Below are 18,630 nucleotides of genomic sequence, written 5' to 3'. Positions count from 1 at the left end.
GGTATGCTGCAGAGGGCTAGGGACAAATGCAACTGTCTTAGACAGCACCAGCCTCATAAACTTCCTTTGATCTAGCCATTAAAAGAAAGAACATTACTTGGCACATTTCTTGGTTACACATATTGCATTCTTTGGTCCCATTAAATAATAATGAATAATAAATGGCATCGTTTGGAACAAAATTCTGCACAGCTCAGTAAGAGAAATGGGCAAACATACCTTCTGCCTCTCATGGAGGGAGATGGGAGTGCATCCTAGCACCCTGCCTAGGGTTAGAGGTCTTAAAAAAGCAGGGAGCTGTTTCCAGCCATTTCACTGTTGTGTAACAGCAGTTTTGACCTGCATTAGCAGAAGAGAAAACACATAAGGGTTTCAGTTAGGTAGGAAAAAAAAGAGTGCTGGCTTTGGAGATGACACCAGCAACACTCCCCATGGTATCCAGACTGTATCCTAGAGGATACAGTACAAAAAAATGCAAGAACTGGGGCCACCTAATATTAGGAAACAAATTTATGGCCCTAGATTTGTTCTATTTAATTTAAGGGCTTAAGAGCACAGTTAGTTTTGGTTCCCTGTGCAGTGAAGAGAATGAGACTGATATGTCCATAAAGTGATTTGAGTTTCAGCTGAGCCAAGAGGTGCCAGTTTATGTCCACTGTCTGTGTGCAACCCAGCCTCTGTACATAAGTCTTAGTGTGAGTGCCCCTTTTCCTTAACTCCAGTACCCAGGAGAGCAGGTGTTTATGTAATACTCAAGAGACTTGCAAGTGCCAGGGAAGGAATGTCTTTCTGTTGTGCAGTTTTTCTCTCTTATGATCAGTGTCTCATTCAGCAAGACACCTTCAACATTCTTGGCAAGCCAGAGACTAATCCAGCAACCCCTTGTCTTCAGGACAAGATCTGTGTGAGCAGCCTCTGCAGCTGGCCTGAGCTGACTGCTGGCACATGGGTACCAAACACTTTCCTTTTTCTCCCTTGTGTTTGGAATGCCCTAGCTTCACCAATGTTTGACACCATCCTTTTTTGGCTTGGGGGGGTCTTACAGGGGAGTGTGTGAGGTGCCCATGGCAGGGTAATGTTACAGAGATGAACTTACTTACTGGACACTTGGCAGTAAGATTCAAAATTCAGGTCTCCTCCTCAGGGGGCAAACCTTGCTGGTTTAGGGCATACAGATGGAGTGTGTTGCAATTTATAAGGGAAGAGATAATTCAGAAAACTAAAGCAAAATACATTTTGGCACAGTTTTTCCATTTTCTTTTAACCGCTCTCTAATGCTGTGCTTCCCTATATTTTTTCTTTCCCCAGGTTTTTTTCAGTAATTTTACCTTTTTTCCCTTGAATTCCCTTCCTTTACACAGCAGTTCCTTTCTACATTTCCTTTTCCTTCCCTTGCCCTTTCCCCCAGCTGATGCTCTGCATCAGGCTGCTCAGCTCTTCTCATTTCTTGGTGGTGCAGCTGTCCCCCTTGCCTTCTCCAGAGAGCAGCTCCACACCATGTGGCCAGGCTGGCAGCTGCTGGAGCTTTGCTGTTTGCTCTTTAGTAGAGCCTGAGAGTGGAGCCATAGGACATGAGCAGTCTTGTGCCACTGGATCTCTGGCAGGATAACATGATCCTTGTCAAGAAAGGTGTCTTCACATCTCTTGTAACACTGCAATGGATTTTCCTTCATCTCTTCTATAAACAGGGTTTTGTACCATTTTCCTGGTTTACTCAGCACCAGTTTATAGCCTGCTGCTGAATTTGGCTTGCTGTTAATAATTATTTGTACTTATTTAGCCTCCTGGAATACCAAGGCATGATTGTGCAGGAAACTTTACACCCACAAACAAAAAAAAGGCAGCTCTCTTGCCTAAAAAAGAAAACAGCTATTTGGAGAGATCACATTAACTCCCCCTGGGCTGACGTGGCAGCTAAGTGATGAGTAGGAGCTGGTTCATAAGGTACAGAGGAGGTTGTTCCCTGTCTCTGGGGCTGGCTGGGGGCATCTTTTGAGTGCTGGAGCTCTTGCATTTTATTTTATTTATTTATTTATTTATTTTGTGTGTGTGTGTGTGTGTCTTTCAGGGCATACAAAAACCAGTTCTGTTGGTGTTTTTTATAAACTCAATTTCTCACACCAATTTCTCTGCTTCTAATATTCGCTTTCCCTCTTTTGACTGCCGCACTTTGCCCACTTCTGCCCTCCCTGCTGCAGATCCTCACAGCCTTGCTGCTTTTCCTGGTGGCCCTTGCACCCCTCCATGTTCTTCTCTCCTACTCTTGCCTCTTTCTTGCTCCCCAGCTAGGGTCCCTCCTGCTGCTGTGCCTCTCTGCATCTCTGCTTGGCTGCCTGCAACAAAGGAGGCAGGGGAGAGGCAGGAAGTTCTGTTAGAAAAAGGAAAAGTCACCCTGCATGCCCCGTGCCAGAAGTGCTTCTCTTACCCTGCAGCCAGCTTAGAGAAAATGAAGGGGGATGTCAGGAGAGTGTCCCAGCAGGAGAACACCCCTTCTGCAGGGGATGGCTGTGGGGTGCCTGGGTGGTTTCCCCCTGCCCCTGCAGGGAAGGGGCTCTGACACCAGCACACCTTGTTCTGGTGTAAAACTATCTGAGCTAAAGTTCAGGTGAAGGGCAGCCATGTAGCCAGAAAGTCATGTGGCTCTCATGTTGGTTAGTATGTCACTTTGAACAGCTCTTATCTGATATTATTATGACTAACCCAGTGCTGACAGCATGGAACAGATTACAGGAGCCATGTGATGATTATTTAAGGCATCGCTGGGTAGAACACGTGGCTAGTATTAACCCTTTCTTTCCAGAGCTGCTCTCACCCTGTGAGTGACACCTGCAGCAGGCACCTGCCCTGCCCTGCCCTGCCCTGCCACGCTTACCTTGGCTGCTCCATTTCAGACAAGGCTATTTTGGAGTCATTTCACTGTGGCCTTACAGTTCAGAGCAGTTCTCTATGGTTGCTCTTTTATTTTTTTTTTATTTTATTTTGTTTCTTTTTTTTTTCTTTTTATTTTTTTTCCCCCAGAATATGAAGGATCAGTTATGACAGGTACCCCCATTTCATATTTCCTGTGTCAGCACGTGCCAATAAAATTCAGAAGCCTTTTTGTTTTGTTATGGTTGATCTTTAAAGGTATTGAGAATGACGCTGAAGTCATAGCTGGCAAAATAGACCTCACTGTTCCACATAAATGTCAGCAGTGCCAAGGCAGTGCGCTCCAAGAGGCAACAATTCATGCACTCGTGGGGAAGGCGAGGTGTGCACACAGACTGTACCCTTTAAACAGGCTGACACCTGCACAAGGCATTTCAAAAACAAGGCAAAAAATGAGGTGTTACATAAAGCACGGCAGTGGGCCTGGCTGTCCAGCCACTTTGCTGATGTGTTGAAAGCTGTGAGGATCCTGGATGAAAAAGCTTGGGCTCCTGGTGGGGACTGGGGCCATGGTGTCTCCCCCTTGTAAAGTAACGTCAGAGGTGTGAAGAACTTAAGTTCCTCTCCTGGAAATGCTGGTCACATGAGTGGAATTACTTATGTGGTAACACACAGGGTAACATTACACCAGCAGCTTCTGGAGTAAAAAGGGAAACACTGGTGGGCTGGGGTTCACAGTGACCTCCCCACGTGGGCCCATGTGCTGCTGGGCAGGAGACACTCACTGCCTCCCTTTGGGGCTGCCTGCAGCCACCCTGTGCCCCTCCTGCAGCACCCCTGAGCAAGGAGCAGGGTGGAATGAATTTATCAGCTTCCTTTTGCACAGAGGGAAGATGGGGGATTATGAAATGAGAGTGTGATTTCAGCATTGTGAAAGCCTGTCCTGGGGCTGTGAAGCCAAAGGAGGTTTGGCTGCTGGTTTGGTTGGGAACCAGGAGGAAGTCCAACAGGAAGGTATGGTGTGAGGAAGAAATTGTGCTGCTCCCCTGGCTCTCTGTATGAAACCGTATTTCTCTTCCTCTCATGCAAAACCTCAGGAACAGAAAAGGGAGAAAGGTGAAGAAAGAATGGAGTAGGAGCACTGGGAACCAGGAACACCACCCTTCCCTCCATTTGGCCAAACCCAAGTGCAATCACAAGCACTACAAAACATGGTTGAGACTAATTACAGCTGAGACTCAGAAGGCCCATAAGCTTTTGGAAATGGGTTAAAAAATCCCTTAGATGGGGCCTTGAGCACATTTTATTTAAATTAAAAAAAAAAAAAAAGGGAGAAAAAGAGGTAAACAAAAGAAAAACAAAAATCCCTTTGGCTCTACCAAAAGCACATTCATAAGTAAGTCTGTTGGCAGAGAGCATCCATGCAGGATTTGTATTGCTTGAGAGGTAGGGAGAATGACACACTGTGAAAGTGCAGGAATGCTCGTGCTGGTGAGGGGATTTGTTCACTCTTCCAGCATAGCTGCAAAAGACAGAGCCACAGGAGTAGGAAACAAGAGAACAAGTGGCTGAAATGTGTAATAGTAATAATCACAGTAGCAGTGACAGTCCTGATTCCCTGTGAGCTTTAGTCAGTGCTTGAGCCCATATCTCTGCACCCTCAGGCATGCTGGTCACTTCACCCTGCTTGTCCTGTATGGGGTTGCTTGGTCTGTAAACATGATTGATAAATTGCTAGTGCACAGATTTGTGATGAGCTCTGATCATGAATGGTGTGCATTGCTTGGAGATCCTCTATTAGAAAGTGCATGCAAGGCAAATTCATTACTTGTTTCTTTTCATGATCTGAATTGCTCACTTTTGGAAAAAAACTATTTTCTGCAGATGCTCTATGAAATGTTTGTCCTAATGCTCATTTATTGTGACTGGCACTGATGGAACGGGTGCTGGTATGAAGCAGATGTATCTGTGTAATAGTTTACTTTGATGGCTCCTTTAAGAGGCTTCATAATCTTTATATTTTACCACTGGGTTTGGAATTTTATGCTCCTTTAACAGGTGTATTACCTTGATCAGATGTTTTCATTTTAAACTATTGACTTATGAACACATGGCCTGCAGGGATTGATGTGCAGCAAATTGATTCCTTTTAAAAGATTTATTCTTATATTCTCTTTTTATTTAGTGTAAGAGTTCACTAGAAAACATAAATGATTGATAATGACAGTCCAGGAGTAAAAATGCAATTAAAACCTTTGTTTCCCTTAGTTTAAAAGTAGAAAGAAAACAGTGTGGATGGGAATATACATAGAAAGACCCAATCTAAAATCAGACAGGGTTTTGTTTTCTGGGTTAACATCTAACCAATCCAGCTTTTAAAACATTTCTTCTCCACTCACAGCACTATTGTTTTTGTGCACTTTTATCATTCAAAGAGTTCAGGCTATTTGAAAAGGATGTGTACAAAGATTACCTTAAAATGACTCATTGTAAAAGCTCCCTACCTGATGAATTTGTCCTATCGGAACGAACATCTATTTTAATAGAATCCACTAAAAAAGCTCAATCTGTTCAGCCTGTGAGATGGAATGCAGTAACAGAGTCCTGCCATGAAAATAGCTTGTGTAATCAGTGGAATATAAATGGCAACAGCATCTTGTACTCCCTTTTATGATGGTGGAAAGAGAAGGAATTCAGTGGGCAGCCATATGACCAGGTCCTGCATGACTGAGAGCTCACATTTTTGCACTGCGCTGCAGCACAGTATCTCTTGTGTCCAAGAGGAGGTAAATTGTTCCCATGCCTTGTGACCAGAACTTCTGTCTGGAGGAAGAAGCAGAATAAAGGACCATTATTTTAGCAGAGGCATTAGAAATGTGTGTAACTGCTGAAAGCATTGATTAACAGAATATTTCCTCATAATGGCTAGTACCCTTCTGAAAGTAAGAGTGGGGAAACTGCTTGAAATAAAAAACTGCAACCATGTCTGGCAGCCTATAGTGTTAAAGCACTGCCTATGCTGACAGAGGAAGCATGGGTGTGACAATTACTGAAGGCTTTGTACCAGGATAAATTTAAAGCAACTTTATTCTAGAGTGAGCCTTCTGCATGAATGCATGACTTGTGTTGGTGCCAGTGTGGGTGGCATTTGATAGATTCTGGAGTCCAGTCTGTTTTGCTGCATGAAATGAGTGTGATGGAGTCAGGTCAGCCCTTGCTGAATGATAATCCACATCATAAAGCTACTGTAAATGATTCAGCATGGTTTAGTATTATTTTCAGCCAGTGCCCAGGAGAGGCCAGGACTGAGCTAGCATTAAGAATGAATTGTCCATGCTTCCCACTCTTATATAACTGAGGGTTCAGGTCACAGAAAAGTACGGCAGGAAAATGAGCACAGCCTCTTTTCACAATGTAGAATACTTGTCTTCCTTAAACAAAGGTTGCGAACCAGGGTGGAGGTTTGGTTTTCAAAAGACACCTCAGAACTTCCTAGAGAAACTGAGTTATGATTCTGCAAGCTGACAGAATTTTTAGGACAGGTGCTGAATACCTGTTATTTCAGCAGTGACTGGAGTAATTTGTCCCATTTTTGCAAGGAGTTCACATGTTGAGGTTGCAGCTTTTAATTTCTAAGTGGATATAAAGTGTTAGCTTAAAGCCAAGAATTCAGTGGCAGTCAGGTTATTGCTGCAGTTGTTGACTATTGTGATCTTTTTTCTTTGATCTCTCACTAAGGCACCTTTGCAACGTTAATTTGATTAAATTGTTGTTTGAGGTCATACCAAATTGCTGTGTTCTTTTGTTGTTACACAGAAAATGTTCTGAATAAGTTACTCATGTAGATACTTAGGTATTTTTTTTAGTATTTGTAGAAGGCTACAAAAAGGAGGGCTGGGATACAGGACTACAAAAAAGGAACGGACGAAAAGGAAAGAAAGAAAGCAAGAAAGAAAGAGAAAGCAAGAAAGCAAGAAGGAAAGAAAGCAAGAAGGAAAGAAAGCAAGAAAGCAAGAAAGAAAGAAAGAAAGAAAGAAAGAAAGAAAGAAAGAAAGAAAAAAATAAAACAAGAAAGCAAGAAAGAAAGAAAGAAAGAAAGAAAGAAAGAAAGAAAGAAAGAAAGAAAGAAAGAAAGAAAGAAAGAAAATTTGTAAAAATCAGAAACTATAATTCCTGATTGCCTAAATTAATTTTTTAGCAACTACAATTAGGCTGGATGGCTGGCTGTGTGATTGCTCTACTTCTTTCTGTAAAGAGCAGTAATATTGTGAAGTTTTACTTAAGTACCAGGAAAAAAAAGAAAGCAAAGCTCTGTATGCTTCAGACTTGGCTAGTGAGTCCAGCCAAGAACAGATGGAAACTCTGCCAAGCAGTTTTTCATTGAAGAGTTTTCTTGAAGCTTTAAGAGGGGAAGATCAGAGCTTTGCAGACAAAATTGCTGATTCCTGCTCAGAGTGCTACTCTCTTTCCTGCATTTAGGGCCATCTTGAAAATAGGGGCTGGACATCTAGCAAATGTAGGCTGGGTTCCGTGGCTGTGTTTGTCTGGGCTGCTCATGCATGAGAGCTGTTCAACTTGGGACTGAAATAAGCAATATCTGCTGGGGTTTGTACATGTATTTTTAGGAATTTTGAAGTCTTGGTGTTTGCATTGCTGCAAGACCCTTTCAGCCTGCCCCTGAGTAGTAGAAGGTCCCATGTACTAGTCCAGGCCACACTCTTGAGCTTTTCTTCACTTATAGAAAGGTCAATATCTTTTTTTTTACCTTAGTTCTAGAGCAGTTATATTCTCCTTACAAGTACAAATGTACTCCTTTACTTGCACACTTTTCTGTCCTTTAGGACTATAAAATTATTTCAGAGGGGATTGTGTCCTAAAAGACTTAAAAAAATTGTTTGTTTCTTTGGGTCTTTTTTCACTCTTTCTTATAAAGAAATGCCATGAAAAAGCCATGAAGATGGAGTTCATTATGTTAATCCCATCTCTAAAAGTGCTGCTGTGCTGCAGGCCTTTGTTGTCAATAAAATGTCAAGCAATGGCATGTACAGCATGTTGTGCAGACTTCAAAATGCCACAGCTGCAGGACTGCCCTGTGTTTTGTACACAAGAGCTGAGAAATACAGAGGGATTAATATCGGGTGCCCAAAGTGTTAATACTGAAAACCAAAGCAAGAAAAACCCCAAACCTTAAGGAAGAGTTTTTCTCAGTGTGTTTGTAAAAATTGTTTGTCCTTCTTCATAGTTTGAAAGGTTTCTGTTTACTCCTAGTTTATCCAGGAAAGCTGGTGTAGTGATTTGCCTTCTCACAGGGGCAATATCCTTCCTACTGTTCATGGCAGTGTAGAGCATAGTGGTGCTATAAGATAGTTATAACCATTAATTTGTCATGCTTGTGGTAATATGGGAGGCAGGTGAAATACCAGAAAGCAAATTGCCTATTTTAATTCCCAGAAAAGACTTTTCTTCAGCACTGACCCACTTTATGAAAACATGGATTTTTTGCTGTAAAGGACCTGATGCTTTTTTGGTACAAATGTGACCAGTCTGGAGGTCTCCACACTTGTTGTGGGAATGTCTGGCTGCAGAAAGGTGAGCCAAATGCATTACTAATATGACCCTCACCAGCAAAAGCCAACAAGGAAATTATTACATTCCTGGATATGTATTTTGTAGGTGTGGTACAGATATTAAAGGACAGAATCCTTTTTGGTTCTCCCAAGCACTGAAACAGGAAAATTTGCCAATCTGGTCATGGGGCAAGAGAGGAAGGACTGTGAACAGATAAACTGCTTCTGCCCTAATTCTGAAATAAGTATCACACCTTGTTTCTCATAGTATTCTGAATTTTGTCCTATTTTCTTTGAGGAGTATCACCATCTCTTCACACATCAGTGGTGTGTTTTAATACCAAGTCTGTGTTACAGATCAGTTACTACTGATTTTCAAGAAAAATTAAATACATTAGAATGAAGACCGGCCATATTGTGCTAGTAAAACTTTTGAGAGCAGTGACTTAGTTTAGGATATAAGAGGGATGAGGGTTGTCATGTGGAAGTAAGAGGGATGAGGGATGATGGTTGTAATCTCAGGTCATGTAGGAAGTTCTAACCTAATACCTGACCGCAGCATTTTCATCTCCACGCTGCTTTCACACTGATTTCAGTGACCGGGTGGCAGAAGGATGAGACACATTACTGTTATTATTTGATACATGTGAGCTCCCACTGTATTTGCCTGGATTGAGCTTTGCCATCTGCACCACAGGCCAGGCACTCTGCTGTGCAACTCCATCCACCTCTCCCTGGAGCAGCTTGCTTAGGTTTCATATAATTACAACTGATGTCTCTCAAAAAATATAGCGTGTTACATTTTATGTTCCTTTTGACACCTCGTGATAGGATTTCTTACTGCAAATCACCATGTTCAAAATGTGGAAAGATTGCAGCTGTAAAATTAATTTCATTTGTATTTATCCAGGTGTGGGTATTAGGAGTCAACCAAAATCTAGCATCATAAATCCTCCTCCAGGAAAAAAAAAATAAAAAAGTTAGTGTCTGCATCCAGGGTTTCTCTTTTCTTCCAGGCTCCTTTTTATTGTTTCCATCAACATGCTGGTGCTGCCAGGTTCCTTACAGCTGTTCTCATTTTGTCTGCTGCTGGCTTGTTTGATGATTCAGTATCTACAATAGTGAACCCTCCATCCTTTCTTCCTTCCCTCCCTTCTTTCCTTTCTTTCCTACTCAGTCTTTCTCTTTCTCCAGGATGGGGGGAAACACCCTGGAAAGTACTTTCATCAGCACATAGGAAGGTTACTCTTGCAACAAGTTCTGCATGCAGGAATACTGTGACAGTGTTTTATCAAACATCATTTTTTTCAGTGTGGGGGCACATCTTCTTATGTGTGGTATCAACAGAGATGCTGTCTTTATGTAAGGTTTGGGGGTGTTAATGGTAGCTCTGAAGCAACCTGCAGTTACGGAAAAGTAATTTTCTTCTTGGAGGAAGATCTGGGTTTAGCACAGGGAGCCAGGGCTGTTGACAGGGCTTTGGTAGCTGGTGTGGTCTGTTGTGCTCAGTCAGTCAGCAGCACAGGACTTTCTAAGAGTAGGTATGAGGATGAAGAGGTGCTACTTTTGCACAGAGCCCTTGTGACTCAACTGACATTTCTACTTGGAAGAATTCCCTTTTTAACGGTGAGAAATATTTTAGTTTGTCTGCTTGGCCCTCTGTGATATGTTCCTACCTCACACTAATGCCAGTCGTATCAGATCGTTCTAATTATAAATGTGACAACTCTGAGAATTTGGTTTTTAAAATCCTGGTGGGTTTATGGGATATTTTCTAACTCCAAACCAGAAAAAAGTTACTGGTAGACTTAACCGGGTGAGAAGGTGGTGTTTTAATCAGAAAAGTACCTAGACCACACCTGGATCTGAGCCAGGGAGTGCATCTGCTACATATCTGAGAGAGGGAAACAAAAGTATCCTACGCTGTGAGATTGGTATCAGCAGGGTCCCCTGTTTCCAACCATGCTCATTTGCTCTAAGTCATGAAATTAATTAATGAAGAAAATTTCTTGTAAAATAGAGCAGCAGCTCTGATTTACATGACTTCTGTGAATTTGCAAGTATTTCTTTCCCCCTATGGCTAGAGCTGTATGAACAGGTTTTGTTCCAAAAATGAACTAACAGGCATGCATTAAGCAGCGATCTCAGGGAATCCAGTCTGTGCAACAGCTTTGTCATTCCCTCCTGTTTTTATACTCGTACCAATGAAGATGCCCCCTTGCTCTGTGCCATCCTTCCCCCCAGCTCAGCAGCCTCTTCAGTGGCTGCAGTGAATCAGCACTTCTGGCAGGTTGTGGCTCCCGTGCTCTGCCTCCAGGCATGACTCTGGTGCAGCACACACACAGCCCCCTCTTGGCTCTGCCACAGGAACGGGGCTCAGCCCCTATGGCACAAGTTTAAAAAACAGCAAATAGGAGATCTAAAGATTGCACTGGGTTTTATTTCCCTTTAGGAGGAGAAGCTTTTTTTGCTGATCGTGATCAAGGGGATATTTGCAGCCCCATTTAAAGCATGCGTGGGCATTCAGGTAATTAATAGTAAGTGTAATAAATATACTAAGAAATAAAAGAAAATTAAACTAGACACATTGCACTTGGAAAAGATGAACCTCATACGATTGACAGACATTTGAAAATTCTGAGACACTCTCTGAAATAACTGCAGAAAATAAACAAAAATCCAATAAACGCCGGATTCCTCTCTCCTCTCCAAGCATATTTGCAAATCCTTTTTTAGGTCATGTTACCTACAAAAAAAAGGAAGAGAAGGGAGTTCTATTTATTTCAATACAAGCCTGATTTTCAAACTCAGGTAGCTCTCTCACTCCAAAGAAAACCCCACAGAAGACACTGAGCTTCTCTCGGAGCCTTTGGTAATGTTCCCCAAATTGTTCATATCTTCTTCAGTCCTGCAATACAGAAAAAGAGAGTGTTAGTAGACCCATTGCTTTGCATGAATAACACTTGAGACCACAGCTAATCTCATGGAACAAGTTGGTGAATAAGGTGGTCAATTAAGGACTCAGAGCATGGCCCATGGGAAAGGATAAATCCTGCTTTGCTGGAGCTTGTGGTAAGGCTGCTATTGATGGGGTTGCAGAAGGGCAAGATCAGGCTCTGTGTTTTGCTTTGAAGGCATTTTTCTTAAATGGTGAGGGAAATTAAAATAATTTGCTTCCAAAAAATTGTTTCCTCATAACCAGTACAAAAGCAGTATGCATCAGGACTTGGAGGTTCTGAGCTATATATTTTGTTTTTGTTTTATTGTTGAATAAATTTTTTCTCCTTCCATTCAAATCTAAAATGAAATGTTGGCTGAAATCCTTCATGCATCTTTTCATGTATGGTTCCATAGGAATTGTTTTCCTTGATTTCCATTGACACAAAAAGTTAAATAACTGAGGAAACTGGAACTATCTGGTATTACTGCTCCTCATCACATAACTGGCATTTTGCAGGCCCAATATGCAATATGTTGATTAGTGCTTCTGTTATATTGAGGAGTTTAGTTTTACAGTACATCAAATTTACTACAGATTAGCTCCTGTATGCAATTCATTAAATGTTTTGGATGTGGTTTTCAAAGTGATGTCAACCTTGCCTCTGCTTGAGAACTGAATCCTGCAGAAAATCACGATAGTCTGTGCATGCAATGCCTGTCATCCTGAGTTAGACATGGGGACTTCCAGGGTTCAGAAAGAGCTCCTGGTATTGGCTCTGTGCTCCCAGGGTGGTCTAGAAGAGACTCTCCTATTTCTGTAGGTGGTGCAGAGGGAGTGCCCTGGAGCATGGGTGTGCTGGGGTGCTGCACATCTCAGGTGGCATTGCTGTGTGAGACACTGTGTGCTGAAGTGTGCTTGCCTCAGCTGTGCAGTGAGTAGTATGCAGGACTGTGTTGGCATACAGAGTTATGTGTGGATACAAATGGAGCTTGTGTTGTCAAAAGTGGTCCATTGTCTTGGGATTAGTGAGGAACTTGATCATCCGGTTATTGCCTGCAGCTGCATGCCCTGTGAATGCACCATGTATTCCATGTCTAGTGGCAGGGGTGTGTTTTTTAAGGTGATGGTTGTGTAGAGGATTATTTTTTTCATGTTTGCTTTATTAAGCCAATTATAAATCTTCAAGACTAGGTGTTTTTCCAAGTCATATGATCCCATTAGTTAAACAACAGAGGGAGAAGTGAAGCAAGCAAGCAAGCAGACTGCAGAATAAACTGTGTAAATAAAATACAGTAACTAACTTTTGGTCAGGTAGCATCTTGCTGAGCAGTCTGATTATTGACTACCCAGCCAGTTCTGCTGATATGACCAACATAAATTCATCTTTGCTGCTTTTTTTACGGATGCCGAAAACCAGAGGAGCTCTAGGAAAGGAGAACTGGATTCAATTCTGGTTCATGAATCACATATTGAATTGTCAGGAAAGGAACAAATTCTGCCCCAATTGCCACTATAACTATGATAGGTTGTACTCGTGTGCCTCAGGGCGGGATATGGTCTGAAATGAAATAGATGAGGTCAAAATCTGTTTTCATTGATCACAGAGAAGGCAGTGAAGCTGTAGAGGCAAATGTGACAGCAGAATATTGTCAGCAAGGCCATTCCTCTTGCCAGTGATGCATCGTGGCAAAAAGAAGGCTGTTTGATTTTCAACCTCCATGATGTCTTGGTTGGATTGATTAAAAAAAAAAAAAAGTTCTGTAAGCAAGTAAATTGAATTGAAAGTAAGACCTGGTGATTGACACTGAGTTGCAAGATGCCATTTATTTAAAGTCTTTCTGCATGGAAAGAGAAAAGGACATTTTATTTTTGTTGCAGAAAGTATTAATTTTTATTTTCCTTTTACTTACATTTTTAGGACCCTGCAAAAGGGAGACAAGGATTGTGGTTTCAGGAATAATCTTCTTTTATTCCATCAGATATATTCTGCAGCCCATTCCATAAAGATGACAATAAGAAAAAAGCAAGGGACACAATATAAGAAACAACTTTCTTTCTGTTAGGGCGGATGGCTTTGTAGAATAGATACTGAAGCAGCAAAGAACTGAAAGTGGTTTCTGAGAAGTGTTGACCTCCTTTCGTGCCACTTACTGTGAATTAAAGCTGTGAGTGAGAACTAGTTTGGGCATGTGGTACAGCACTTACAGCAACTGCTGCCAAGGAACAAGATTTGTGTTTCTAAGGAAATGCAACAAAAGAAAATGGTTTAAGAGGCAGTGGCTGTCACTGTGTAAAAAGAAAGTATTTATGTACAGATAGGAAAAAAAAGGCCAAATTGGGTTATTCTATATGCAGGTTAGCATACGAGTGAACTCTTGTAATTTGAGATTCAAAATCAAACTACTGTGGATTGTGCAGGGTTTAGCATATCTCACACTGTTAGAGTTTATAAAGTTGAGCTAAAAGCAGTTGTGACCTGCTCTGTGCCCGTGATTGACTGTTGTTTGTCATTCTTAAGGGCATTATTAGTAACAGTGATCTGCTATAGGAAAGGGATACATTTAGAGCAAGGAAACTGGGTTTTTGTGGCTTTTTGGAGCTCCTTTCTTACGAAACCAAAAGGCAAATAACTTCAGCACTTCTAAACCAAGGCTGCCAAACAGTATCACTTACCACTACCTTTAAAGTTATAAATATCTTAGGACATGACATCCACTCACTGATTTGTAGCAAAGATGTTATGAGAATTGTTCATGCACTGCAGTTTCATTAAGGGTTGAAAACTGTAGCAAAACACTGAGGAAAAAATATTGCTATATTTACACGGTGTCTTAACTCCTTTTTTTCACCCCTCCGGGGCTGGAAAGGGAACCACCTGTCTCCTTTGCTGATGTCAGACTGCTGCCTGGAGACGTGGTGCTATTGGAAAGCACACGATACTGTACATATTTACACCAAGCTTGTATCTGATTGAGATTGTGCTACCAGACCTGTGACTTCACAAGTTTCTTCATCGTGCTCTCATGCATTAAACATGTATTTGAACTCTGGCTTGAAAACCGTGTGATCTTATGATAGACGTATTTATGTAATAGTTAAATGAATGATCATGTGCTCTCCAGCTCCTTTTCCATGCAAATGCAGAGGAAATTGAATATTATAATATTTCAGTGAGATGTCCTCAATAACAAATTACTATTTAAAATAACCAATATTTGTATGTATATCAATTGCCTAGCAGTTATTTTTGTCTGCTATTTGCATGATATGGAAAAGATTTTTTTTCTAGCAAACCTTTTAAGCTACTTGGTGCTGCTTTCCTTTTGGAGTGATCACAAGGGTGCACATTTAGGGAAGTATTTTCCATCTGTTTTTTTGAAGCTGGCAAAGCACATAATTTGGAATAGAAAAGAAGTCTGAAAGTACCCATATTTGAGCTGGTACGTATTTGAGCTGTTCTAGGAATTCTTGCTCTGCAGCAGTTGGTAAAAGTGAAGGACTGTATTGTGTCCTTGGATGCAGTATGCAGGCAGGGCTCAAGGCCAGTGGGAGCCCTATGGGAATGCCCAGGGGCACACCAGGCCCCCCTGAGAGTTTTGCTGCTTGTTTACCAAGGCAAGAACCTAAAATGATCAGGGAGCTCTTTGAACTCCAGCTGTTTGATGCAGTGCTGTGTGAGGAGGTTTGTTTGAGCCTTCTGCAAAGGCTGGGCTTGAGCTTCTCTTCATGCAGCCTTGAGTGATGTGCCTGTTGGAGAGACCACTGAGCCTTCTGTGTCCTGCAGTGCTGGGCGTGGGGCTCGCTCAAACATCCCTGTGGCTTTGGCCAGAACGTGGGGTCTTTGTAAGCCAGATACAAGCTTTGCCACAGGTCTCTGACCCATGTACAGGCTGTACAGGGGCCTGAGCTTCCATGGAGAGCAGCACTGGCATGATGGTGGTTCTTTTCAGAGTGGGGTCTTCACCTGGAGAGCCACAGATCACCTGCAGCCCCTCTGCTCATCTAAGTATTGTCTTAGCTCTTCACATCAGCTCACCCTTTTGATGGGACTGCTTGTTGTACGTGGTGAATAAGGGTGGCAGAATCTGGCCCCGTTGCTCTGTCAGTGGTTGGACCAAATTGGGCACCATTTAGTGCAGTAACTTCTTTTGGTTGGGCATTTTGAAAGCACCAAAATACTTTGGGACACTAGTGCTGCTGGGAGTCCATGGGATGGGGAACAGCTGGGTAAAATGGACTCCAAGAAATGTGAACTATTGCTGCAAAACCCCTCTAAGTAAAAGAGCAGATTTCAGGATAGTAGCATGCCTGGTGTATCAGATTGTCCAAATTAAGTTCTGACAAAATAACTGGATTTCTTCTTGCTGAGGTCTAGAGAAGATCTAGTCAACCCCACAGCTGTTGAGCTGTATGTGTCTTCTGAGCAGTTCAGTAACAATTCCTGGGGTGTGGAGATGTTTTTTCATTATCAGCTGGATGGGTCTTTTTAAGCTGAATGCTGTTCCAGTGGGAAAATTCATATCAGTGGGTATTGCTGAAGATAGGACTTCTGGATCACTATGGGAACTCATTCATTGCTAGTGTGCACCAAACTCATGGTGGTACAGAGGGAGATGTCAGTATCTCATCTTCCAAGATCTCTTTACTGTTATTATCTTTTTATAATTTTTGATTTGTTAACTGTATTTTCTGGATTTTTTTAAATGGAGATTGAAGGGTAAGGAAAACTGGCCTTCCCTATGCTAGAGAGAGAAGTGCTAATGTGCTAGCACCTTTTTTTTTTTTTCTGTATACTAAACAGAGTGTTCTAATGTATGATTCATATTAATTAGGTTTCTGCAAAGTACTGCACACCTCAACTTGAACTGAACCAGAAATAAATATATTGCCATATATTAACATTTTATTAGTTAAGAAGAAGAATAGGACGAAGGCACCTATGTGAAATCCAAAGTATGAGCTTCAGATTGAATTAATGCCAGCAGTGCCTTGAGATTAATTTGGTTACTATGGGTACAGAATAAGAAATAGTATCCCATAATATAACTATGTTTACTGATTCATTTCTGGCATTAAAAACTAAAACCACATTATACATGCAACAACAGCTTTTTCTTACTTGGAAGAAGGTGGGTACATTTTAGTAATTAAAGTGAATGTTGCCCTCTGGAAAGTGCCAGTACTCCAGTGGAAGATGAGTGCTGTTCTTATAGAGGATCTGCCCCATCACTAGCAGCAGAACTGCAATACATCAAAAGATACCTGAAACAAAAAATACTACCAACCCAGGAAACTGCCAGTCTTCTACAGGTTCTCATTGAATATCTCTTGGAACATGATGATATCTGTTTCATGTACCATTCAGCTGGACAAATCTGAGTCTCCTATCCTTGTGCCACTTCATATCTCATCAGTATGTAGGTGAAGGAGGAAGTTTTGCATCTTAAGATGTTGAAAGCTGAGTAATAATAAAATAATGCAATAGAAATACTATATATTCTGAAAGCAGTTATTTTAAGGAGTTTCAGTTTTGACATGGCTAGATTAAGTGTGAAGCTTTTTGTTTTCATACTTAGTGTCAAGAATGTTGTTAAATACTGATACCACCTCCTAAGAGAACAACTTTTAAATACCAAAATGAAAAGGATAAGCATTAAATATTTTGGTAGATATATTGTGCCATAATGTATACTGTCTTGTTCTTAATACAAGGCACAGTAGGGCTTAATTAAAAAGTGATTGTACGATCTATCACAAACCTGCATTAGGGATATGGATGCCAAGAAAATTAAGTTGAATAGGTGGTGATAATGAAATCAATATTTTATTGAATAGCTTTTATTCCTATGCCTTTGTGTGCTATTCTTGCCTTCCTGTCAGCAGGTAAGACATTTTCCATCCAAAATTCTTTGAAGGAATTCATTTAGTCTGACGCTGCTTTGTTTCACTATTTTATCAGTGTAAGCTATTTTATTCATTTTTTGACAGAGTAAAATGCCTTGACAAACTTCTGACTCTGTCAGAGCAAAGCATGATAGTAAACAGAGAAAAGCAAGTCCTTACGAGCTCATTCCTGCTAGGAGTAGCTGGATAACAACTGGTACAAGGGTGATTTTCTATTTCGTGTAAGCAAAAGTCATAGTCACTCAAAGCCTCCAGGGCAGCTCCACAACTGGATTTTAGTACACATTTCTCCTATTCCAGCTCCTAGTGTGGCCTTAGGAGCTGCTAAGTAAAGTGTTCAGCATTAGAGAACTATGAAATATAGCATAATACCAAGTGAAGAACATATACAATAAAGTAAGTATTTGTACAGCCTGGGCCAAAATCCCCCTTGTTATAACTTCATCAACTTAAATGCTATTGATTTTTCAGGTACCACTGACCTGAAATTGATGGGATTGTGCTTGGGATGAATTTGACCTGTACTGTTAAGGCCAAGAAGAATCATGGTTTTGAAAGTGTAATGCAAAGAAATAGTTACCGAGTATTCTGCTGTCCTGTAATTCTACACCAGTCACACAGCTCAGTGCACTGTTGCAAAATCTCTCCTTTAGATGGGTAGAACTGTGTCTGCAAGCACTGTAGAAAACAATAAAAGAGATTATTGTCCCCCTCATATTTTTAAGAGTGGTGTGGTGCTAACCAGCCAGCCTGTGCTTTCTGAGCAGAGCTGCTGGGGCAGCCGGCACAGCTTCATTTTCACATCCCCACTTACTAGGTTCAGTGCTGTCAGTGTCCTTTTCATGGCAAAAATCAAATAGCTGAAAGGCAAGGCTGCTTTTCGTGATCTTTCTGCTTGTGCATCTCAGATGGACACATATCACATATTGCAGTGCACCACACATTGCAACTTGCAGCTTGCCTCATGCCTGGGTGCAATAGGAAACGTGGGATAATGTGCTAGAGAAGACAGGCACAGCACAAGGCTCTTGAAAGCCATGAGAGGCACTGAAAGCTTGTGTTCGTGGCATGCAGCAGTATAGATATTTGAAAGGTTAGGTTCTGTCTATTTTTAGGTAGCCTTCACATTGGAACTGATCTAAAAAATGAAGGGGGCATAAAAATTGCACTCTCCTGGTTTATCAGATATTTTTGACAAAATGCATTTAAAAAGGCTGTCCTCTGAATCAGAGATTTTTTTTTTTCTGAAGTATAGCTGTGCTTCTTATTTAGAAGAAGAGTCTTTATGTTCTTGATTAAAATGCCAGTGCTGTCTATTTCACTCCAAGATCAGCATTTTCAGATTTTAGC

At 41.4% G+C, this 18,630-nt stretch overlaps 1 protein-coding gene and 1 long non-coding RNA gene across 2 annotated transcripts in view; one reads left to right on the top strand and one right to left on the bottom strand.

The window, feature by feature from the left end:
• Nucleotides 1-18,630, top strand: part of PPARGC1A (PPARG coactivator 1 alpha) — a gene marked incomplete at its 5' end in the record, with an annotated part of 361,086 nt that overhangs the window by 266,304 nt on the left and 76,152 nt on the right. The window lies entirely within an intron of this gene.
• On the bottom strand, nt 11,066-18,316 carry LOC306802745. Its single transcript, XR_013774452.1, has 3 exons — nt 18,095-18,316; nt 17,861-17,958; nt 11,066-11,181 (listed from the first exon to the last, which is right to left on the bottom strand). It is a non-coding gene; the product is annotated as an uncharacterized lncRNA (long non-coding RNA).

Source organism: Erithacus rubecula, assembly GCF_903797595.1.
Source record: "Erithacus rubecula genome assembly, chromosome: 5".
Lineage (NCBI taxonomy): Eukaryota > Metazoa > Chordata > Aves > Passeriformes > Muscicapidae > Erithacus > Erithacus rubecula.
The sequence above is the reverse complement of the archived record's forward strand: the minus strand, read 5'-3'. Positions and strand labels throughout refer to the sequence as shown.